At 38.7% G+C, this 25,427-nt stretch overlaps 2 non-coding genes and 1 pseudogene across 2 annotated transcripts; 2 read left to right on the forward strand and 1 right to left on the reverse strand.

Moving 5' to 3' along the window:
• The first annotated feature begins 3,033 nt into the window (after window positions 1-3,033).
• Window positions 3,034-3,199, forward strand: LOC126002846 (U1 spliceosomal RNA). Its single transcript, XR_007493465.1, has one exon. It is a non-coding gene; the product is annotated as a U1 spliceosomal RNA (small nuclear RNA).
• A 4,886-nt stretch (window positions 3,200-8,085) lies between these two features.
• LOC126002139 (U6 spliceosomal RNA) lies at window positions 8,086-8,189 on the reverse strand. The gene has a single exon (XR_007492914.1). It is a non-coding gene; the product is annotated as a U6 spliceosomal RNA (small nuclear RNA).
• Window positions 8,190-9,635: 1,446 nt separating this feature from the next.
• On the forward strand, window positions 9,636-9,831 carry LOC126002977 (uncharacterized; annotated as a pseudogene).
• The last annotated feature ends 15,596 nt before the right edge of the window (window positions 9,832-25,427 follow it).

Below are 25,427 nucleotides of genomic sequence, written 5' to 3' on the forward strand. Positions count from 1 at the left end.
ATCCACTTCCCTACTTCTAACTGCAACCTGGCCCTCATCACTCATATTGCTTTCTTGTGTTCCTTGAACTTGCAAATTTATTCTTTGCACTTGCTATTCCCTAAAACAAGATGATGCCCCATCTCTTTACATGCCTCCCTTCTTTTCACCATTCAGTTCTCAGCTCCAGTGTCACTTCTTTAGAGAAGTCTCTCCAGAGGCCCCTCCAGTAAGCAACCACATTCCTACCCCCACCCTCTATCTCATAACCTGATTTTGACATCATTGCATTTGTTGCTCTCTGATTTTATCTTGTTGATTTATTTGCATGTTGTCTGACTCTTCCCTTCTATATAAGCAGGGGCATTGTTCCTTGTTCACCTCTGTTTCTGGCATATTCCTATAAAAATATTCCAACTATTTAATCCATTCATCCCAAAACTCATGTCCCTGCATTGTTCTCCAAAACTAATCTTCATCTTCTCTAATCTCCTTTTTTGGAATCTAAGGTTAACACCGTCTAATCCCTAGAAGAATGCTCCACAAAGAAAAGAATAGGAAATTCACTTTGCCTGGTTTATAGCCCATTTTGAGGCTAAAGTTGCCTCTATCAGTATGAGAAATTAGAGATTTTTTTTATAAATCACATACCTTGGACTAGTTAGAAAAAGTAGATTCTGGAGCCAGTTTAATCTTGGCCAGTCACTCCACCAACTTCAGTCTCAATTCTCTCTTACTATTCCAAACAGAACAACTCGAACTTTATTTGTAAATGTTCTAGTATCTAGAAGCACACAGACTTCTGACATTTTCATTAGTCTAACAAATGTTCATTGAGAGTTTACAAGTTCCAGATCTTTACTAGATTTTATAAGACCTTTACAAAAATCACTTTATAAGAGATATAAAAGTAAACAAGATTGGGGCCAGAGACATAGTACAGCAGGCAAGGAACTTGCCAGGCACTGGGCCAACTCCGGGTTGATCCCTGGCACCGTATATAATCCCCCAAGAGCTGCCAGGAGTGACCCCTGTGCATAGACCGAGGAATAAACAGCTAGGTATAGCCCAACTTCTCGTGGCACCCTTCCCCCAAAGAAAAGTAAACTACATATTGTATTTTCAGAACAATAATCCAGGAGGGAGTCATAGACAAAAGATTAAATACAGACTAAGTATGAAGTGTTTGGGGATTAGAGGAGGGCATCTCACTTGGTGTAGGACAGGCATCAGGCTGGGCAAGCTCCTAGGGGACATAGTATTTACACTGAGACCTGAGACTCAGAGTTGTTGATAACCAGTATCAGGTGTTACGGGCAAGGCTGTGTTCCAAGGGCTGTATGCAGCATAGGTGAAGACTAGAAAATAACAGCACACAAAATTCAGTCAACTGTAGCTACAGCAAGGTGTGGTGGGAAAAATTGTGGGTACATGGAGATGAAGCTATGGAAGTAAATAATGGCAGATCATTAAAATTGGATAAATTCAGGGTGAAAATGTAAACATGATTCTGAAGACAGTGGACACATTATTCACAGTCCCCTTCTTATTAATATATTACTTATAGCAATAGCATGATGGGACTATATTTGTTTATCAGAATGATCATCCTAGGACCCTGGGAGACAGTTCAAAAGAAAGGAGCATGCCATGCTCTTAGTTCACCTCCAGAACCGCATGCCCTTTCAAGCAACATCTCTCTTGGCACAAAAGAGGTGATTAGAAAAAATATACCAACATTGTTTTAATTTTCAAAAATAAGATGATTAACTATAATGTGTAGAATGGACCTTTAAGAGGGATCAAAGGTTAGAAAGTTACTGAGAAGCCTTTTGCAGTAATTAAGAAATAATAGTGGCTGAGGGGCAGGGCATGTGACTCAGGTAGAGAACTTGTCATGCCTTATGAGACCCTTGATTCAATTTTCAGCAGTACCAAGAAGAAAGATTAGTGTCCTGGACTGTTAGTGGCAGTGATAACAAGAAGTCATTTGAGTATGTTGAGCAATTAGAATTAGTAAGATGGCATGTTATCCATTGGAGGGAGTTGGGTTGGGGCTGAACCTCAGGTCTTGCATGTGTACTTGATCACTGACTTACATCCCTGGCACCAAAACTTGGTCTTTAAATGTGTGGGATGATGAACAGGGATGGGCCACAGATTGCTGGCTTTAGAAACTAGATATAAACTAAGATCATTCACTGGGTGATAAATGAAAGATGAGAGAAATGTATTGGGTGAAATTGGAATTGTTAACTATCCATTGGTTATTTGGGTCACACAAAAGAGCTGAGAAAAAATACAGAACTGGGAGCCCCTGGCATAGATGGAGTAATTGGAGTCATGGAAGGGGCTAAGGTTTGTTGATTTTACATGGAACATGTTGGAAATAAAAATCAGGTACCCTTGTAACAAACAACTGACTTTTTTTTTTCCATATGGGATGCCAGGGATGGAGCCCAGGCCTGTCCTGGGTCAGCCTTGTGCAAGGCAAATGCCCTATCACTGTGCTATTGCTCCAGCCGCTCCCTGACTTTTATCTCTTTCAAGGAGAGCAGCTAAAACTGAGTACCAATATGCTACCCAAAAGAAAAAAGGCAAAAAAATCTACCCAAAAGACAAAAGTAAATGTATTAATTTGCTATAAACTTTAGAGGTTTTTATAAGTTCTAACACCATTGTAAACACATTACCTTAACTAAAAACGTAAGTTTTAATATAGGCTTTTAACTTTTAAGCTATGTGCCCAGGATGATTCCAATTCAAAAGACTAAGTCTTGAAGAGACCATTTCTTTCCAGAGGACTGGATGGAGGGAGTTCATTTTGATCTTTTTGTTTCGTTTTGTTTTGTTTTGGGGTCACACCCAGCAGTGCTCAGGGGTTAATCCTGGCTCTATGCTCAGAAATGGCTCCTGGCAACTCGGGGGACCATATGGATGTCAGAATTCGAACCACTGTCCTTATGCATGCATGGCAAATGCCCTACTTCCATGCTATCTCTTCGTCCCCTCATTTTTTTTTCTCCTATCTATAACCTTTTTAGAAAGCTTTGAATACTTACCTGGCAGAGGAAACACCATGATCATGAACATGATTTTCCAGAGCAAGGCTTACTCATTGCTTTTTAAGTATGCTGACTCCTGCGATTTCCCCAAATGTGGAAAACTTAACTGCACAATTTGTGGTAGTGGGGGACTGTGTTCTTTGTGCTTTCCCCAGGGGTGGTGGTGGTGGAGAAAGTGCTTTGAGACTACAAAGATGTTGATAGTAGAAGCTATCAACTCTGCTTTTCTTCCAGAGACTCAACATCTCTGTGGTAAAGTGTAACAGTTCTCAGGAAAATGATCAAGAACTGAGGTAAATGTTGCTCTACCATGAATGCCATTTTCCATGATGCCTACTTAAAATGTTCACAAAGCAAAGAGATGCACTAAACCTTCAGAATTTGGTGGGGGAAGGGAGCAAAAGTATTGCAGCCAAAAGATGAGCTCTGGGGGAGCTCAGCAGTAGAATTTCACCCTTGCCAGGGCAAGGCTTCATTCCTTCCTCAGGACTGCTTCCCCAAGACGCCTACCCCCTACCTCAGGGAGATCACAATTCTGCTGTGAACAGTACTCAAAGTCATAATAAATTGTTCTCAGGCACGCTGCAGTCAAGCATATGTGAGCACCACAACTAAAGTGTGTGGCCACAGTGTGAGATCACTGCAGTCAGATGTGTGCCCAGAGCTTGCTCTGAATCCTAATGCATGCAGCTCCCACCTCATCGCAAAAACAACAGAAGCAAAGGGAAGGGACAGGAGAGGAAACCGTGTGTGTGTGTGTGTGTGTGTGTGTGTGTGTGTGTGTGTGTGTGTGTGTGTGTGTGTGTGTGTGTGTGTGTGAGTGACAGAGAGAGAGAGAAAGAGAGAGAGAGAGAGCTAATTTTTTGGTTTTGTATTTTCACAATAACAAAGTTCTTGATTGAGTTTTAGTCATACAATATGCAATATCTTTCACCAGTGCATATTTCCCACTCTGTCTCCAGCTTTCCTCCTTCCATCTTCCAACCTGCCTCTCCTTCCCTGCCTATATCTGTGGCAGACATTTCTCTCTCTCTCCCTCACTCTTTTTCTCTCCCTTTGTCCCATTTTACTTTTTAGGAGAGAAAATTTTAAAAAATTGTTTTATTTAGGCAGCATTATTTACAAAGTTATTCACAGCTGGATTTCAGGTATACAATTGTTCAACACCAATTCCATTACTAGTCTCAGCTTTCCTCCACCAATGCCTCCCATTTCTCCTTCCCTGCCCCTCCCCCCAGAGCTTACCTCCTTGACAAGCTTAAATTACACTGGAACTCTTTTTCTTATTTTTTTAAAGTTAAAAACATAAATAATAGAAATAAATAGAAGGGAAGATAAATAAAGCAAAATAAATAGAAGGGAAGAGCCAGTGACATAGTATGGGGTGTTGTGGAGAGGTGGAATAAAGTGCTTTTCATGCAGCCAAACCCAGTTCAATCTGTAACACTACATGTGGTCTCAAGCACCACCAACAGTGATCCTTGGGTGTAGAGACAGAAATACACCTGGGAAATAATTTTAGTATGCACTCCCCAACAAAAGAAATAGAAGGGGAGAACTGGAAATACAGTACCGTGTTTAAAGTGATTGCCTTGCATTTGGCTGATCTTTGGCACCAAATGGTTCCCAGAATACCACCAGGAGTGACATCTGAGCACAGGTCAGAATTAGCCCCTGAGTACAGTGAGAGTAACTGAACCTCCCTTCTCCCAAAAAACAGAAATGGGAGTGGGGAAAGATCCTGGTAGTGCTCTGTACTTTAACCAGGCATCACACAAGTAAAAAAACAAGCATTTATTGTATATCTACTAAGCATTTTTCCTGCCATTAATTCATTTAATCAAACAGTACAAAAGTCTAGGACATACCATCTGTAGGCTCTCAGAAATTGATTTCTGTGTGTCCCACTTGTACCAAATGGGGCAGTTATGTCAGTGGCCTTGGTTCATTTTCTAAAAGTCCTCAGACATACAAGTGCTGATGAAGGCAAAACTGGCAGCCACACATAATGAGGACTAATGAGCTGAGGAGTATGTAAAGCTTTCTGCAGAATTACATCCAGAAGGAAGAATGTAATTCCTGTGCAAGGAATAGGAGCAGAACCATCTATACTAAGCTCAAATGCATGCCGCGTGGAGCAGGAAGTTAAGATAAGAGTGTTGTTTCATTTCAGAAACAGTAAGCTCAATCCTCAAACATCTGAAAGAGAAACAAAAAGCATGTTTAATACTCTATTACACCTATTTTAATTGAGTTTTTTTAGAATTTTATCTTGTTCCGTTATCTGATCTATTCATTTATCATCCCCCCTTCCTTCTCTTTGTCTCAATGTTGTTGCAATCTAGGCACTGGACACATGCCTGGTGACGGTGCTCACAGGTTTTTAGCTGTGGTACTCAGCAGGGATCGTGTCTCAGATTGCGAAGCTTACATACTTGGCTATGGTGCTCACTCAGGCTCGAACTCCTCCTTCAGTCATGGTACTTGCACACAAACTTAATCCACAGACAATTGCATTTTTAATTGAAGCACATAAACTTGATGTGGTGCTTGCAAAGAATCTCTATGGCATATACAAAAGTACACGTCAGAGACCACACTTCCTGGCCCTGGTTTTGCACATCACTTTAGTTGCAGTGCTTACCAGGGCCTACATTCTTGTTGTGATGCTTACACATACTTGGCTGTGGTATGCTTGGAAAGAGCTTGTGGCAGCAGGGCTTGCAGATGCAATCAATATATATTGGAAACCAGGGATTTGCCTTCATGCTCATATTCTTGTTTTGCTTTGCTTGGGGACCATACCCAGAAATGCTCAAAACTTACTTCTGGTCTGCACTCAAGGATCACTCCTGGTGGGCCTGGGGGACCATATAGAAAGCTGAGGATCAAACCTGGGTTGGCCTTATGTAAGGCAAACACCTTACCCACTGAACTGTTGATCCAGTCCCTTCATGTTCATACTCTTGCCAGGCAGGTACTCTTAGTCCTAAGTAATTCTTACACTATTCCTTGATCCATAATTCCTATTTTTAATTTTTAATTATATGGTGTTCTTTGTTTCTGGGCCACATTAGGCAGTGCTCAGACTTATCTTGGCTCTTTGCTCAGGGACTACTCCTGGCAGGACTCAGGGGACCATATGTGATATTAGGGAATCAATCCTGGGTCTGCCTTTGCAAGGCAAGCCCCTTGCCTGCTGCACTCTTTCCAACCCCTCAAGCCTATGATTTTTAACTTTATTGTGTTTTGTTGATATGCAGAAAAAAATCACTTCCTTATAGAGGCAATGGAAGAATATGAAAGAAGAAAAGACGAAGATCAATCGTAATTCCATAGACCATAAGCCTTTTATATTGGAGAAAGAAGTAGCTCAAAGGCTGAAGGCATGTTTTGCATATTTGAGCCCTGAGCGCAATCCCTGCCACTGCATTGCTTCCTCAGGATCACTAGGAGTGATCCCAAGCACAGTGCCAGGAGTAGCCCCTGAGCACCATTGACTACACCCCCTCCCAAAAAAACAAATAAAAATGTTGATGTATTTTCTTTCATTTCTTTCATTCAAATGTGTATATTTGTATATTTGAGAAACCGGTTTTCCACATTATAACATACACAATTGAAGTGAGGCTGTAAATTAAGGGATAAAATTAATATTTGCTTTCTCCTTGAACTAGAAAACCTTTAGCATTAAAAATTAAGGAACACAATATTTGATTTTATTAAAATCTAATTTTGTCCATTTTATTCAGAAGCAAAAGCAGCATGCTCATATTAAGATCATATATTATAAATTAGAAAGGTAATTTAAGAGTACTTTTTGCAAAAGTAAGAATCATAAGAGAAAGAGTGTTGACAAGCAAAGGTGATTTAATGAAAATTTAATAAAGTCCTAATCAAATAAAATTAGGTATTCATATTTTCTTAATAGTACAGAATTCTCTAGCAGCAAAGCCAGCAATATTAAATTGTGTCTTGGTTATAAATACCCTCAACCCAAAGGAAACATTCTAATGTCTTCCTTCCAGGAATTCAATAAAGACAATATTCATGAATGAAACTATATTAACACAGTTTAATAAATTAGACTGATAAGATCTTTTTCTTCTATGGTCCCTGTCAGCAAGTCTCCATTACCAAACATCATGACCATTTTACTTTTCAACACAAAAAGTTCCTTCTTTTTCTTTCTTCTTTCTTTTTCTTTCTTTCTTCTTTCTTTTTCCTTTCCTTCCTTTCTTCCTTTCTTCCTTCCTTCTTTCCTTCTTTCTTTCCTTCTTTCTTTTCTTTCTTTCTTTCTTTCTTTCTTTCTTTCTTTCTTTCTCTCTCTTTCTTTCTTCTTTCTTTCTTTCTTTCTTTCTTTCTTTCTTTCTTTCTTTCTTTCTTTCTTTCTTTCTTTCTTTCTTTCTTTCTTTCTTTCTTTCTTTCTTTCTTTCTTTCTTTCTTTCTTTCTTTCTTTCTTTCTCTCTCTCTCTCTCTCTCTCTCTTTCTTTCTTTCTTTCTTTCTTTCTTTCTTTCTTTCTTTCTTTCTTTCTTTCTTTCTTCCTTCCTTCCTTCCTTCCTTCCTTTCTTTCTTTCTTTCTTTTTCTTTCTTTCTTCCTTCCTTTCTTTCTTTCTTCCTTTCTTCTTTCTCTTTTTCTTCTACTTTCCCACACCCGGTGGTACCCTGGGGTTACTCCTAGATTTGCATTCAGAAATCACTCTTGGCAGGCTCAGGGACCATATGGGATGCCAGGAATCAAACCCTGATCCATCCCAGGCCAGCCGCATACCAGGCAAACATCCAACCACTATGCTATCGCTTCGGCCCCAGAATAAATTCTTTTTTCTGTGAATGCCTTTAAATCATCTGGTGCTTCCTTGTTCTAGAACCTGTTCTAAGGTCTGGTGCTATAACCGTGAGCCCAGAACATGGCTCCTGTGTTTTTGAAACAGATTCTTTTGTGGGAAGAGAGGAAAACAAAGTAAGTTCGAGTGCAATGAAGAAGTGGGCAATGAAAAGACTAAATGGATGCTCAGGAGGAACATGAAAGAATTTTTTTTAAATATGGAATGCTTCACGAATTTGCATGTCATCCTTATGCAGGGGCCATGCTAATCTCTGTATCGTTCCAATTTTAGTATATGTGCTGCCAAAGTGAGCACATGAAAGGATTTCTTAACCTAGGTTTGGGGACCTGTGCATTTCCAGGAGATAATGATACTGATATGAACTCAAAGGTGAATGTACAGATGTTCTGAGAGAAAGAGAAGATATGGTGAGCTCTAGGACTAAAAAGACTAGGGTATCAAAAGGGGAGGGTGGCAAGAGGTCATGTCCACCAGGCAGATGTTATATAATCTGCACGACCCTAGTTCGACAGGTTGAACATATGCTTTGCATGTAGGAAGTGTGCGTTCAATTACTGGCACCACATATGGTCCCCAAGAGTCACTGAAAATGTCTACCAAGCACTAAACCAGTAGTAATGACTGATCACTGCCAGGTGTGGCCCTAGGACAAAACAACAAAAGAAGACCTAGTAAGCCATACAAAGGAATCTGTTTTCTTTTTTAGGACAATGGCATTCCAGGATTTTGAGGAGGATTGACATGATTAGATTGCTGACCACAGAGTGGAACAAGAATTGGAAAGAGATAGGAGTATGGATAGAGACTAGTAAAGAAAGCTATAGCTTTCCTTCCTCATAAAAACTTATGATGCTCAGATGAAGATCATAGAAATGGGACTAGAGAGATTGCTCAATAGTTGGAGCTCAACTGTATGCAGGAGGCCAGGGTTTGATGCTCTGCACTGTGTGCTTTGAACACCTCCCAAAGCAGCCCCTACCACCATAATAATAGGAGTAGCCTCCTGGACACTGATATATTTAACCCCCAAATAAAAAACGAAAACCCAAATGGAAATATGCACAGTAGTAATGGAGTGGAGAAAAGTGTACACACTGCAACAGTGATCATGTGAGTCACTTCTAGTCATTTCTGTCTCAGGTATTTTCCTATCAAGCTGCCACAGTGGCTAATTGCAAGAAGATAAGTCACACTCAAATTAGAAGTCAGATCAACAAGTTATTTTAGTCAGTCATGTTCCTTGTCAAAAAGAAACCTGCAGAAAAAAAAAGAAACCTGCAGAAACAAGATCCAAATACTGTTGAACTTGAGATATGAAAGCCAATAGCTAAGAAAATGCAGATATTTCAAAAACTTTGGATATTAATTTCAGAAAGGAATAAAATCTTATCATTTTTGCTCACTAATAATTTAGTCACATTTGAGTAAGTTTTAGTGTTAAATTATACCAGAAATTATAAAATCACAATTTATTCTCCATCTTTTTTTTTGGGGGGGGGTCACAACCAGCAGTGCTCAGGGGTTACTCCTGGCTCTACACACAGAAATCGCTCCTGGCAGGCTCAGGGGACCATATGGGACGCCGGGATTCGAACCACTGACCTGCATGAGAGGCAAACAACTTACCTCCGTGCTATATCTCCGCCCCCAGTAGATTCTGTCTTAAGACTTTACTGGGAGGGGCCAGTATAATATATTACCATATTATATACCATATATACTATATAGTGTATATATATATTATACACACTATATACCATAACTAGAGTATGTTACCAGATGATGTGTAGAGCCTCTGAAACCCTGAGGAGGATATATCAAGTTATCTCCTGTGTATGATTCCAGCTCTAGGTGTTGCTTCTGCAATTGCCTTTGTCCTTGATGATTTCTCTCTATCCTTGGGAGCAAAAGCAGGTGGAGACACAGTCTGAGTGGTTTACTTGACAAAAATAGTAATAAAACAAAACATGATAAGGCATACCATATTGGTAGTTTATATTTTATTTTGATATTTTCTTAGAAATAGGATGTCTGAGGCCAGGGTGATAGTTCAGCGGTAGGGTGTTTGCTTGCACATAGTCAACCTGGGACTGACCAAGGTTCCATCCGACACCCCATATGGTCCCCTGAGCCTGCCACGAGCGATTTCTGAGCACAGAGCCAGGAGTAACCCCTGAGCGTCACTGGATGTGGCCCGAATAAAAAAGAAAGAAAAAAGAAGAAATGAACTGTCTGTAAATCTCATCCCATGTGTAATGGCAAATTACTCAGTGATGTGATATCTTAATAATGTATCTTTCTCTATATATTTTGTTTGAAGTGCTGGAAATCAAAGTCAGGGCAAGTAAGACAAGTAGTCTACCATTAAGCTACTTCTGTGATCATTCAACATACATTTATGAATGATATAATCTTTTCCTCATAAACAGATCTCATTTTACATTTATCAACACTTGATAACCTTTAGAAGAGTTGGGTCTAAAATGTTTCATTTAGACCAAAAATAAGTTTAACTCATCAGCTGTTCCATCACTGTCTTAAGTTTCCTCTCGGAACTCTTCTGTACACTCTTTTTCCAGAATAGTCATACAGAGAGTCCTGCACTAGAGCCATTATTCTCATCTCCAAGTCCAGCTGTATTGTATCAAACAATTCCGCATTGTTTCCTTCACAATTATTCTCATTCTATGCTCCAAACTGTTTTTCAAGAACAACTTTTTCTAAAAAAAAAAATTTACCCTAGCATACTATGGCCTTTGAAATGATACAGATAAACTCGAGGATGATTTGGGTTCCTTATCTACTATTCTATTTTTTTCCCCTTACTTCTGAAGTCTAAAGACAATCCTTTCTCACTGAATTTTCCAGTTTTAGGAGACAGTATTTTTTCAATGTGTAAATGCCTTTATAAGAACTTTTGGTTCTTCCTCCTATCAGACCAAAATGCCCTGAGAATGCTTCCATCCATTTGGAATTCTACTGATAAAATGAAATTAAGATGATTTCCTTTCTGTACAACTGTTAACATGCAGAACATAATCATGCCTATCACACACCATTTCCTTTTTTAACTACAGTTTTTTTTCAGCTGTTATAACATTCTTTTCAACCTTGTAACTAAGATCAAATATGTACAGTCATATGATTTCTAGATAATTTATCATCTTGGTTTCCCTTAGTTTATCAATATTCATCTTAAAATATAACAGATGCCAGAGAGATAGTACAGTGGGCCACTTGCTTTGCCTGTGGTATAATCCTTGGCACCCCATATAGCCCCCTGAAAATTACCAGGAGTAAGCTCTGAGTACAGTAGTAAGTCCTAAGTACAGCTGAATACCAAAACAAAAAGCTTCTCATAACCATATAAAGTTTTAATTGTATCATATTAATTGTGTTAGAGTAAGCTGAAACTTGCCCAATCCTGGTTTCAAATCAGTGGGATCTAGGACTTTATTTAGATTAGGGACTTACGGTTGGCTCTTTTTTTTTTTTTTTTTGTAACTTGGTTTTTGGGTCACACTGGTGGGGATCAGGGATTACTCCTGGCGCTGAGATCAGATGTTGCTCCTGGCCGGCACAGGGGGAAATATGGGGTGCTGAGATTCGAACCACTGTCCATCTGGATCTGCTGTGTGCAATGTAAATGCCCTACTACTGTGCTATCTGATACTTCCCATTGTTAGTGTGAACCAAAAGTAAAGAACAATAAAATAAAATGTTAATTAAGAGATCAGTTAAAGAGCAAGAACTAAGCCTGAAAGTAAAGTATTAGTAATCCAGAATAGTTACATGAAAGTGTCTTACTGTTCTTTGTTAATGATCCAAAAGATATAGTGACACCTATATTCTTCAAGTGGCAATAAACACAGAGATAGAGGAACAAGGAGCAGACTGTTTTTACTGCAAAGAAATACTTTGTCATAAGTGCCATTCCTTGACCTGTGCAGATACCAAGATCTCTAGATACAGAGGTCTGATTTTATCACCCATGACGGAAAAGAAGTCTTCCATACACCACAAAAGCACCGAGGGGAGAGTAAATGAACATGCAAGGAGTCTATAGTTATTTCTATGACAGTATACATCAAGGGTGGAGAAACTCTGTATCTCTTAGGCCAAGGGAACTCCCTTTCTAATATCCCCAATATTTACTGTGCTTATGCAGGAAAAAAAAAAACAGCACAAAATAATCTTTTTTATTTATTTATTTTTTATTTTTGTTTTGGTTTGGATATTGATGTTGTTGTTTCCATTTTTTTCTCTTCTATTTTCTTTTTCTGCTCTGTTATGTTTTTATTTCAGGATTGTGGTTATTATGTGGTGCTTGTCGTTATTGTTGGAGTGTTCACTGGATTTTTTATTTGATATTTCCTTTTGTATTGTTATGGTGTTTTGCTACCTTTTTCCCTTTCTTCTCTCAAACTGAGGTTGAGAGCCTCTAGAAGAACTCTGCCCATTTTCAGCTTATTTGATTTTTACCCTATTTTATTGCTTTTCTTTTCTTCAAATAGAACCACATAACCTGAACTATCTAGTTCAGCCTCTCAAATTGAGGGGGAAATAATGGAAGGTATCAAGACCAAACAGTTGTATGATCACTAAATAGTAAGCTAGACACAGAGGGGACCACTTATACTAGCAGCAGGGGGGGGGGGTTAGGGGGGGGTATGGGATGCAAGATGGGAATGGAAGTGGAGGGAGGAAAACTTTGGTGATGGGAATTCCCCTGATTCAATGTTAATATATTCCTAAACTATTACTGTGAAAGATATGTAATCCACTTTGGTCAAAATAAAAATAATTATAAAAAAAAGATATAGTGACACCTATATTCTTCAAGTGACAATAAACACAGAAATAGAGGAACAAGGAGCAGACTATTTTTGCTGAATATTTTTACAACATCCTGTCAAGACACTGTAAGAAAGTGAAAGATACTAAGTTGACTTGATTGCTTGTTTTGGGGCCATACTCATCAGTGCTCATCAGTGTCCTGAACACTCCTGTCTCTGTGATTAAGTAGCTTAGTTATACCGGGGCGGGGGGGGGGGGGACCATATGTAATATCAGGATCAAACTAGAGTTCATGCTTGGAAAAAAAGTATCTTATGCCCTGTACTATCTACAGCCTATCATTTGAACAGAAACTTGACTGCTTTGAGTGAGATATTCTGTTGACTAATATGTCTTTAGGTGTCATTCATTTTTGTTTATGTTTTTGTTTTCAGTAGCAAATCACACTAAGGATTTAACTGAGATTGTGGTCAACCAAAGCCATTTAGGCTCTCCTCTCTTTTTCTCTTGAACTGTGGACATTAGCAATGCACATTTCTATATTTGTGCACATTATTTTTTCCTCTTAAATTTAGCACTTTACATTTAACCCAATTCATATGTCTTTTCTGAGCAATCTACCTGAAGGTAGAAGTCAAGTATTCGATGTTAGACAGCCTAGACTTAGAACCCAATGTATCCATTTTTTGGCCTTGAGAAAATAGTTTAATTTGTTGATATATTTTTTTTTTTTGGTTTTTGGGTCACACCCGGCATTGCTCAGGGGTTACTCCTGGCTGTCTGCTCAGAAATAGCTCCTGGCAGGCACGGGGGACCATATGGGACACCGGGATTTGAACCAACCACCTTTGGTCCTGGATCGGCTGCTTGCAAGGCAAACTCCGCTGTGCTATCTCTCCGGGCCCTGATATTTTCTTAACAAGATTTTTTTTTCTATCTTTTTTAAAATTTATTTAAACACCGTGATTACAAATATGATTGTAATTGTATGATTTCAGTCATGTAAAGAACACCCCCCTTCACCAGTGCAACATTCCCACCACCAATGTCCCAAATCTCCCTCCTCCCCACCCCCCACCCACACCTGTACTCAAGACAGGCTTTCTACTTCCCTCATTCATTCACATCTTAACAAGAATTTTTTAATTGACTAACCACATTAAATTTATTTTTATTTAGGCAAATGACACTCATTTTGCACTTGTCATTTTTTTTCATTCATTCAATCATTATGTGCCTTCCATGTGTCAAGTACTGTTAGTAAGTTCTAAATTCTACTCTAAATTTTGTAGTAAAACTGTTTCATTCACCACTAAACTCAAGGATCAATCCTCTTAACCCTTGCCCTTTCTCTAAGTGGATAAATAAACTAATGAATGAATATATGGAGTATATTTAGTGAACCTCATATAAATATAACTGAATATAAACATGTTCCTTTCCCAGAAACTTAATCTGTACAACAATTTATTACATTTTACATTTAGCCAACAATAGAATTCAGGACCTGGTCACTATGATTCATTAAAAAATAAGGAGAAATTCAGTCAATTTATTTATCCTTAGAGAATCACACTTTTCAGCTTGTGTTTTCTTTTCTTTCAGCAACTCACTGTTTTTAGTCATCTCAAACTGAAAACAAGTAAACAGTAGAGAAATAAACTGTGGAATGTGTGTTTGACTAATACATTGCAGTGAGGAAAGAACAAATTATAGTTATACATGACAACCTGGATGAATCGCACAAAATAATGTCTAGAATCAAAATGATGCAAAATATTTTTCAGGCATAAACCAAATTCAGAAACTGGCAAAAGTTAGCTATGCTGTCAGAAGTTAACCTATTGACTAACCTTGGAAGAGGAAGAGCCCAGAAAGGGTTCTGAGAAGGTTTTCCTTAGATTTTATAGTACTACTTCTCATTCATAAGTATGGTCACTCCAACATAAGGCTAACTGTTAGACAAAAATGTTAGAAATAACATTTTGCATGTCACATAGATCAAAACAAGTAAGGAGACTAATACATTCGTTGCTTACATAGATGAGAAATACCATTAAATTTGTGCCTGAGTTAGAAGAAATTACTTCTTTCTTAAAATGCTTTGTCATTAACTCTGTCTTTTCAGGCCCAATATGTGTTATGATATTTGGTTGCATGACCCAATGTGTCTGGCAGCCTTTCCACTTAGACCAGCTGTCAATGAACAAAAAACAAGCCAGCTCTCAATTGCACAACACGTGTCAAGTCATTCAATTCTATAAAAGGTATCCTGGATTTGATCTTCAGTAACTGAAGTCTGGTGGCCGGAAGGTGATTATAACTCTGTCAGTATTTATATCAATCTCGATCAGTAACAGCCAACCAGTTCAGAAGCTTGATTCTAACAAGATGTTTTCAATCCTCTATTTTAATTCTATAAATACTTTGTGAATTGACACAACACTACAGATTATTTGCTTTGAATTTCCATTTTTTGTGGACCTGGAAGGGAATTCAAAGACTGGAGCATATGCTCTGCATGAAGGAACCCAGGGTTCAGTGTCTGATACTAGATGGGTTCCAGACCCTAGTGGGAGTAAGCCTCAAGTGCTATACCAAGAGAAGAATCTCATTAATAAAAGTTTCCTTTATCCTTCACCCATTTCTTCTTAAACATTCTTAGGCCACTCACTTTATTCTCCAGCTGAAATGTGCCAAAAGAAAATAGTAGATGGTTTTGATATTGGCACAAATCACTGGTTGTAAAGACTGATTTCCCATTCAAGAGAGATTTTTGTTTGTTTGTTTTTGTTTTTGTTTTGGGGCCACACTCGGTGATGCTCAGGGGTTACTCCTGGCTATGTGCTCCGAAATTGCTCCTGGCTTGAGGGACCATATGGGATGCCGGGGGATCGAACAGCGGTCTGTCCTAGGCTAGAGCTCGCAAGGCTTTACGGCTAGCACCACTGCTCCAGCCCCAAGGAAGACATTTTTGCTTTGCACAACTGGCATCTAGTTGACAGAAGTCAGGGTGCTGATAATATCCCATAATGCACAAGGCACTGACAGCTAGGAATTATTGGAGTCAAAACATCAAATCTTGATATTGAGAAATGGCTGAAACATGGGCAGGAGGAACAAATTTACAGTTGACAAATGTATTTCAAACTGAGGGAGAGGAAACTAGAGAATCCTGTTTGAGAATGCCTATTCCACAATTCCCTAGTATGAACAAGGATAAAGGGTATTGTCTATACATGTGTTATTCTTTATAGATGCCTTTCAGTTGTAGATGCCTTTTCTTTTTCAATTGGAGATGTCTAATGTTGGTTATTACATATTGATGGGCTGCAGAAGTTCATGTAAATAATTTTTCAGAGTCTCAGCTAAAAGCATAAAAATATTCTTTATGTTAAATCTTTTGTACTCCAGAGGATCAAGTCAATAAATATATTGGTTTCTAAGTTTTATATTTTCTTTCTACTTCAAAAGTCTATTTTATTTTCCTCATTTGACCCTGATTTATTAAATTACTTATAGGCTCAGACTTTAGTTCTGCATGACCAGTTTCTTGGTGGGAAACTTACTTTTTCATCATAGTGAAAATGTTTTTAATATTGATAATTTTAATTGCTTTTCACCTTTCATAAATTAGTTTATAATACTCTCAAATTTGCATTTGTCTTGGCAGCTCTGGAAACAGTATTCCATCTTTTAAGTAAATTAATTAAATTTTATTTGGAAAAATCAAGTCAGTACAATGCAAAATTTGAAGTGGGCTTATAACAGAAATATTTTTCTTTCATTTTTTGAGTGTTTGTTTTTACTTCAAACTATTTGTTGCTTTAAACCCCAAAATTTTAGCCTTTAATACCTAATGGGTCAATTGAAAGAACCCAAAGAAGTGTGCTCCTATTAAATAATCTATCTAGGAGTGTGACTACTTGATTCAGAATTGAAATTAATTTATAATAACATCCAAGAGAATAAATTGACTCCAAGATCCTTGCAGCAACTGTGAGCCATGAGCCAAAGTTCTATCAACTCACTGATTGATTCTTACAATAGTTAATATTCAGGGTCTTGGTGCACCAAGTTACGCACCTGTACTCCCATCAGGTTTCCAAACATCAGTCAACATTGTTCTATATGTTTTGTTTTGAGTCCCACCTGACAATGCTTAGGAGACACTCCTGAAAGTGCTTGGGGATCAAACCTGTGTCTCTTGTATGCAAAACATGCACTCTAAACTTCAAGATGTTTCTGTCATACTAGCCCAACTACCACTGTTTTGCCAACTCTTTTTGTTGTTTTTATGCCACACTGGGCAATGCTCAGGACTAACTTCTGACTCTAAACTCAGGAATTACTCGTGGGAGTCCTTGAGGAACCTGATGAAAGGCCAGAGATCAAAACCAAGTGCATCCTTCAATCCTCTACCAATGTTTTTTAATTTCCTCTCCCAGGCCATCACCAACCATTTCTTTTTTCATTTTAATATCTTTTTTTAAACACCTTGATTACAAACATGATTGTGGTTGGGTTTCAGTCATGTAAAGAACACCCCCCTTCACCAGTGCAACATTCCCATCACCAATGTCCCAGATCTCCCTCCTCCCCACCCCAACCATTTCTTAACCAATTTCCTCGTGGGAACTTCGGAGACAGAGAGAGGAAAGTAAAGAATGAGTCTGAAGACCACAATGCCACCTTAGGACTAAATAAATAAAGCACATACAGGCTTCAAAAGTAGAAAAAAGAACATACAAGATTACTCTGTTTCTTGAACTCAGACCTAATCTGAATGCTGGTTCTCATCCAGACCCTGGAGATTCTAAAATTGCTACGTTTATAAAGATTATTATAGTGACTTTTCCCTAGAAACTGGTAAGTGCACCTTAGAAAAAAAGTATTCAAAATGCAGCACTTGTTCTTTCTCTAGCTAAAGTGAAGTAAATGTTCCATGGTGATTATTATTTGACATGACTATAAAATTAATAAGAATAATCATAGTAATGGCTTCCATGAAAGCTCAATTAACCAATCTTTAAACATGGCAAAAATACAAAGCTTAAAAGTAAACGTGGCCGACTTCTTAAGTAAACTTATAGTTGGAAAGTTATGAAAGACTTTTTTATAACTACAAGAGTGCTGTTGAACAAGTCCCTATATGGCGATATAGAGCTGGCATGGACAACTACTGAGATATGCTGGTGAAGAGCTGTGATTTGGTGGTAAATAAACCTTGGGTTAAATTGTGGTTTGGTCACTTTCTAACTTGGCAGTCTTTGACAAGTGCTTTAAATGTGCATCATATTCAAAATGGAGATAATAACGGTACTTATTTCATGGAATTTGGAAGTACTAAATGACATATTGTATGTAAAAGGCTGACTTCGCCCTTCAGGAAATAGTTCATACTCATTATTCTTTTGGGGGTCCTCCCAAGCTCTGGTCAGAGGTTTCCAAGGACAACTAAGACTCTAGGCAGATGAGAATCTAGATCAAATTGTCAATGTAAGGTCCAGGTGATATGGTGCTGCTCAGATCCAACAAGGTCACATCCAGTGGTGCTTGGGAAGCAGTTCAACACCAGAAATTGAACTTGGGCCTTACGCATGCAAGGTGGGTGTATTCAATAACAGTACTTGCTTAATGTATAAAGCTAATACATTAAACCTCCTGGGCCAGAGCAATAGCATAGTGAAAGGGTATTTGCCTTGTATGCAGCTAACCCAGGTTCAATTCCTGGCAACCCATATAGTAACCTGAGGTTGCCAGGAGTGATTCCTGAGTGCAGAGCCAGAAATACTCCTCACATGTAGGCACCTCCTGAGTGCCACCAGATGTGTGAACCCCAGTGTGGGAGCCTAGAATCAGTGTGGGAGCATCACAGCCTGTTGTGAGATTTTGTCATCACAAGAGCAATAACTATAAAGGAAGGGGAAATATTTCCTTACAATGTCTTAAATAGGAAAATGCTTCTCCATAGAGATGGTAAATAATTCTGAAGAGAAGGAAACTAAGGTGAGATCAATATGATTTGTTTTTATGATGACCAATATTCTGTAACATAGTTTTCCTAAATCTGCATCTGTCATAATCTAAAGACTTTCTTTTTTTTTTTTTTTGGTTTTTGGGCCACACCCGGCATTGCTCAGGGGTTACTCCTGGCTGTCTGCTCAGAAATAGCTCCTGGCTGGCACTGGGGACCATATGGGACACCGGGATTCAAACCAACCACCTTTGGTCCTGGATTGGCTGCTTGCAAGGCAAACGTCGCTGTGCTATCTCTCCGGGCCCTTAATCTAAAGACATTCAATTCAGTCTAGAACTTAATTGCCATCCCTTTGGTTCTCAAGATAACACAAAGAAAAAAAATTTTAGAGCGATGGTTAGAGAGATTACTCAACATTTGACAGTATGCTTCACATGTGTGAGGCCCAGGTTCAACCACCAGCATCATATATATGGTCTCCTGAGTCCTGCCAGGAATGATTTCCAAATAAATTTACAAAAACTTAAAGCATAATGATCAAAACAAAAACCATAAAAATAACTAATTCCCAAAAGAAGGAAACATAGTGCTGGGAGAAAAAGATGAAAATATGGGAATGAAATGATAATACAGAGAGAAGGGTGCTTATCTTGCATACAGATGACCCATGTTTGATCCTTAGCTTCCCATACAGTCTTCCAAGTACTGCCATGACTATTTTCTGAGTGCAGAGCCAGGAGTAATTACTAAGCATCTCTCTGTGTGGCCCCAAAACCAAAATCATTACTTTTGTACATATATTTTGTTAAAAAATTTGATCATGTACAGCCTATGAAGACAAAAATAAAATGAGAGCAAGCTATAACATGTTAAAAATATATCGACACAAATTAACTTAAACTGAAATGAATTGAAACAAATGGACTTAATTTCAGGTTAGTAATATGAAAGAAAAATCTAAAAAAGAAATTACACTGGAGTGGTGGTGCAGCGGTAAGGCGTTGGCCTGTGACTGACCTAGGATGAACCACAGTTTGATCCCAGGGCATCTTATATGGTCCCGCAAGCCAGGAGCGATATCTGAGCGCATAGCCAGGAGTAACCTATGAGCATCAGAAGATGTAGCCCAAAAAACCATAGAAAAAGAAAGAAAGAAAAGAATTATAGTATGTATTTAACTTACACTAATTTAACTTAAACTAAATTAACTTAAACTGAAATGAATTGAAACAAATGAACTTAATGTCAAATTAGTGATATGAAAAAAATCTAAAAAGGAAATTACAGTATGTATTTTGTTTGTTTGTTTTGTTTTGTTTTGTTTTGAGTGTTTTGGGGCCACACCCAGTGATGCTCAGAGGTTACTCCTGGCTATGCACTCAGAAATCGCTCCTGGTTTGGGAGACCATATGGGACCCTGGGGCATAAAACCACAGTCTGTCCTAGGTTAGCACATGCAAGGCAAATGCCCTCCAGCTGAACCACCGCTCCAGCCCCTACAGTATATATTTTAAGATTACTTTTTTTTTTTTTTGGTTTTGGGGCCATACCCGGCGATGCTCTGGGGGTTACTCTTGGCTGTCTGCTCAGATAGCTCCTGGCAGGCATGGGGTACCATATGGGACACCGGGATTTGAACTAACCACCTTTGGTCCTGAATCGGCTGCTTGCAAGGCAAACGCCGTTGTGCTATCTCTCCGGGCCCTATTTTAAGATTACTTCTTAACAGGATATATTCCAAGCATAACTAGAGGTACAAAAAATATTCAATTTCTAATTTTTAGAGGTTGAAAGAAGTATTGTGATTGTTATTTTGAAATTAGTTACACATACTATAGATTAATAAAGAGTTGTGTGACTACTTGGAACAAATTTCTTAGTGCAAGAGAAACAAATTTGATAAAGAACAAGTAGAAATCTTATAAGGATTGCATAATTAAATATTTCAACATGATATTGACATTGTTTTTTTTGTTTGTTTTTTTTGGGGGGGGCCACACCCGTTTGATGCTCAGGGGTTACTCCTGCTAAGAGCTCAGAAATTTCCCCTGGCTTGTGGGGACCATATGGGACGCTAGGGAATCAAACTGTGGTCCTTCCTTGGCTAGCGCTTGCAAGGCAGACACCTTACTTCTAGCGCCACCTCACCGGCCCGATATTGACATTGTAATGTTAACTTAAATTGGGAATTCTATTACTGTGGCAAATTTAGTAGCAGTAATGAAATATTTGATTCAGGCACCAGTCATCATTGAATGAAGCTGCTAGTGGAAGGGCAAATGGAAGCTTGCCCATGAGGGGTAATAAGACTGCCAATATATGACTCCTGGTAAATTTTAGCATCACTAAAAGTGAACAGCAGACTCTTGTGCTTACTGATGCTTTTTAAAACAAACAACTCTGTACAAGTAACCATTCTTTTGACAATGTACCGACTCTATAGCAAGGGGAAAAAAGGGAGGAGAGGAAATCATTGTTTTAAGCAAAAGAAGTCTAAGTAGCACAATCACTAAGTGGACCCAAATATATTGACTGGATCCTTCCTAAGAACTATAAAAACTTTTCTTTTATAATCAGGAAATGATATTATGCCCTAAATATTGCATGATATCAGAGAAGCATTGCTAATTTTGATGTGATAATAATATTCTGGCTATATGAAAGAAAATGCTTTCTGGGCCAAAGAGATAGTTGAGTGGGTAGAGTGTTTGTCTTGTACATGATTAACCATAGGTATCCCCTAAGTGATTCCTTAGCACAGAACCAACAGAAAGCCCTGTATTTCTGAACTTAAGACAAACACAAAACAAAAATAAATGAGAGAAAAAAAGAAAGAGATGAAGCAAATGTGGCAAAAATATTTATGCGTTGAATTTGGGTACTATACATTAGAATTTGTTATATAGTCTTTCTAGACTATTTTTACTAGTTGTTCAGCTTTATACTACTCTGGAGAAGTCTGTGATTTGTCTTGACCATGTATATCTCTCTCATTCCCTTTCTTCATATTTCTCATAATTTTTAAGTAAAACTACTTTACATCACTAAGATGAACAAAAGTTTTAAACAAAAATGGGGGGCCTCCCAAGTGGTACACAGGAAGTCTTGAGACCTCACTTGTGATTCCCAGTCAGCCAAACTGGCAGTTCAAGTATGTTTGAAGATCCTGCTGCTCAGACCGGCAAAGATTACCTGAGCCTCCTTGGTGAGACCATGTGGTGCAAGAAATGAACCCAGGTCAGGTTTATGCTAGGCATACACCTAACCACTGTAATATCTACCCCAACAACTGAAACATTTTAACAGAAATAATAGCTATCTGCTCTATTCCCCATTCCTGTGTAACATTCCCCCAAAGTTTATGATCTTAAATGAAATCATCATTATATTATTACATCCCAGATTTCTTGGGATTTGGGCCAGAAATTTAAGAAGTGCTTGGCTGGGCAGTTTCTGCTTATGCAATTTCTCTTGTGATGGGGCCTGGAACCTTTATAACTCGGGAGAGAGTGGAGCAAGGGAAGGCAGAGTGGGAAGGGATTTGGAAGGGATTGAGATTGGCCAGGGAATGAACCCTTTTCATTTCTCTATGTAGTCAGAGGGCCTCTCTGTGTGGTCTCTCCAAGTGGGCGAATCTGACCTTTCTCAAACGAGGGTCTCAGAGCAGAAAGAATGCTTGCTTAGCAGCTCATGTGTTCCTCAGTGAATCTTCCTGTGAACTGAGTATAAGCACATTACTTGTTAGGCCCTCACCTGGGAAGTTACAGTGTCATTTCCTCTGCCCTCTATTGGTTAAAACTAAATTGGAAAAAAAAAAAGAAAAGAAAGAAAGAAAGAAAAAGTAAAAGAAAAACAAACAACAGTTTTCAAGGAGAGAGAGTTCACAGAGTACTTTTAGTGAAAGGAATGTCAAAAGAATTTGTGGACGTGTTTTAAAACCGTTGCATCATCCCACACATCTGGTGAACAGGCTGCAACTATAAAGACCACAGAAGAACTGACAGTCTATATATCCTGGCTACTCAGAACAGGAACTTTTCTAATTCCTAGCACATTCCAAAACATGATTCCTCCCAAATTGTCATAAAACTTAAAACTGAGAAGCCAGAGAGATAGTACCAGAGTAAGGAGTTTGTCTTTCATGCGGCAACCAGAGTTCAATCCTGAGCACCATCAGGAGGGATCCCTAAACACAAAGCAAAGAGTAAGCCCTGAGCACAGCCTGACATGGCCCACCTTCTTTTAGCCCTATCATAAGAAAGCACTGAGTTAAATCTATGACTAGAGATCTAATACAGGGATCGCAAGTACTTGCTTTGCTGGCTCCTACACATGGTCCCCCAACACCTCTAGCAGTCACTCCTGTGCTAAGAGCCAGGAATATCCCTGAGCACAATAGGCTATGGCCCATTAACCACCCCCCAACAACAAAAAATAAAACAAACTTGACTATAACTTTATAACTTGTCAGCTTAAGTTATTTTATGAGAGATACTATCTGAAGTACCCATTACATATTGACAATATTAACTCCTTCTTTGGAGTGTCACTACTGATACTATCCATTAAATAATAATACAAATCTGAGGCCGGAGCAATAGCACAGCTGTAGGGCTTCCAGGTCTCTGGACAGAACCTGCTTCGATTTCTGGCATCCCATATGCCCCCCCCACCCCTGAGCCTGCCAGGAGCGATTTCTGAGTGCAGAGCCAGGAGTAACCCCTGAGCATGGCTGTGTGAAAACTAAAAACTAAAAACCCAATAATAATGTAAATTAATATTAAATGAACATTAATAAAATTAAGACATAATTAAACTGATTAAATAAACAGCATGTGGGCCGGAGAGATAACATGGAGGTAAGTTTGCCTTTCATGCAGAAGGTTGGTGGTTCGAATCCCGGCATCCCATATGGTCCCCTGAGCCTGCCAGGAGCGATTTCTGAGCATAGAGCCAGGAGTAACCCCTGACTGCTGCCGGGTTTGACCCAAAAACCAAATAAATAAATAGATAGATAAATAGATAAATAAATAAATAAACAGCATGTGTTATTGTTAATATTAAAATATTGGTGATACCGGTTCTTATTTTAATTTCTCCATAGCTTTTATTGTTTGGGGTAACCATAAGTAATAAATTGATGTGACCTTATGACTCTGAAAGACAGTACAGTTTAAGTTGAAAGAGGAATTTATCTGTAGTGATTAAATTTTCTCCTAGGAGTCTGGAGAGATAGTAGGAAAAAAGACAGCAGCAGGTAGGTCACTTGCCTTTCATGCTGCCTATCCAGATCCAATCCCTGGTAACTCCAAGCTAGTAGGCCCCCAAAACTAAAATAAATGAATTTAAGTAAGATATTTATTTGAAGACAGAAAGATAGAACAGATCTTAGTACGTTTGCCTGGCACACAGCTAACCTAGGTTTAATCTCAAGCACCTTTCTGATCCTTCAAGCACTGCCAAGAGTAATCCTGAAGCACAGAGCTCCAGGAGCAAGAGCAAAACATAGTTGGGTGAAGGTGAAACTAGCTAAAATTCCTAAACAAAGATTTTCTCCTAACTGCCTCTTTCCCTAAACCTCTTCTTTTGGTATGTAAAAGCCCACCTAGAGTACTCAACCTTCCCCTCCTGGTAATGGGGAATTGGTTTGAATAAAGGAGTTCTGGTTTTTGGCTCAGGCAGAAGGAGCATGAGGCAGAGAGGTCATGTAGTAAGAAGCAAACTGACTCTGATGACTCTCTTAACTGCTTAGTGTATTATTTTTTCACTACTAGCCTACTTCATCAGACCCACCTACCTAAGGGTTTAGAAACACGGTGCCTGGGGCCATCTCACAATCTGTGGATTTTTATTTTACAGATGGATGTGGCTCTCAAATATGTATATATAGTGTATACATATTATACACATATATGTATATATAGCATTTGAGTGCTGCAGAGATTGTACAGGAGTTAGGCACTAGCTTTTGCCGACTTGGTTTTATTCCTGGCACTGTGTACTACTGGGAGTAACCCCTGAGAGCAGGAGTAGCTCCTGAGTGCTACCAAGTATGAATTAATAAAATTATAATGGTTAGTGGCTGAAGAGATAGTAGAGTGGGTAAGGCCTTGCATGAGTCAAGTTCAGCCCCCAGCACCCTACATGGTTCCCCCAAGCCTGCCAAAAGTGATCACTGAATGTAGAGCCAGGAGTAAACCATGAGCAGAGCCGGGTGTGCCCCCAAAACAAACAAACAAACATAAACCTAATATAGGTCACAAGCTTTGGGTTCAGCAGGCTGAGGTTTGAGCCTTGGAATCACATGGTCCCTTGAATATCATCAGTAGTGACTCTCCAAAGAAGGGGTCAGAAGTAATCTCCAGGATAACAGTATGTGGGCCAAATTTTTTTTTAAATTGAGTGGCTGCTTTTTTTTGTTTTGTTTTTATTTTATTTTCCATCAGCTTCCTATCTTCCCCAGATTGCTTTTTTGAAAACTTTTCTAAGAAACAGGAAAATATGAGCATCGCCCTTATGTGAAGTAGAAATGCATCTTGCCAAAGATTTTTATAGAATACTGACTTTAGAATTCAATCTGTTTTAAAATATTTCTGAAGATTAAGCAAAATACACACTAGATTTTTGAGTATATAAGAAACCTCAGATCTTTTTAGAAGTCTTTTTTTTTGGGGGGGCACACCTATTTGATGCTCAGGGGTTACTCCTGGCTAAGCACTCAGAAATTGCCCCTGGCTTGGGAGGACCATATGGGA

Source organism: Suncus etruscus, chromosome 2, assembly GCF_024139225.1.
Source record: "Suncus etruscus isolate mSunEtr1 chromosome 2, mSunEtr1.pri.cur, whole genome shotgun sequence".
Taxonomy (NCBI): domain Eukaryota; kingdom Metazoa; phylum Chordata; class Mammalia; order Eulipotyphla; family Soricidae; genus Suncus; species Suncus etruscus.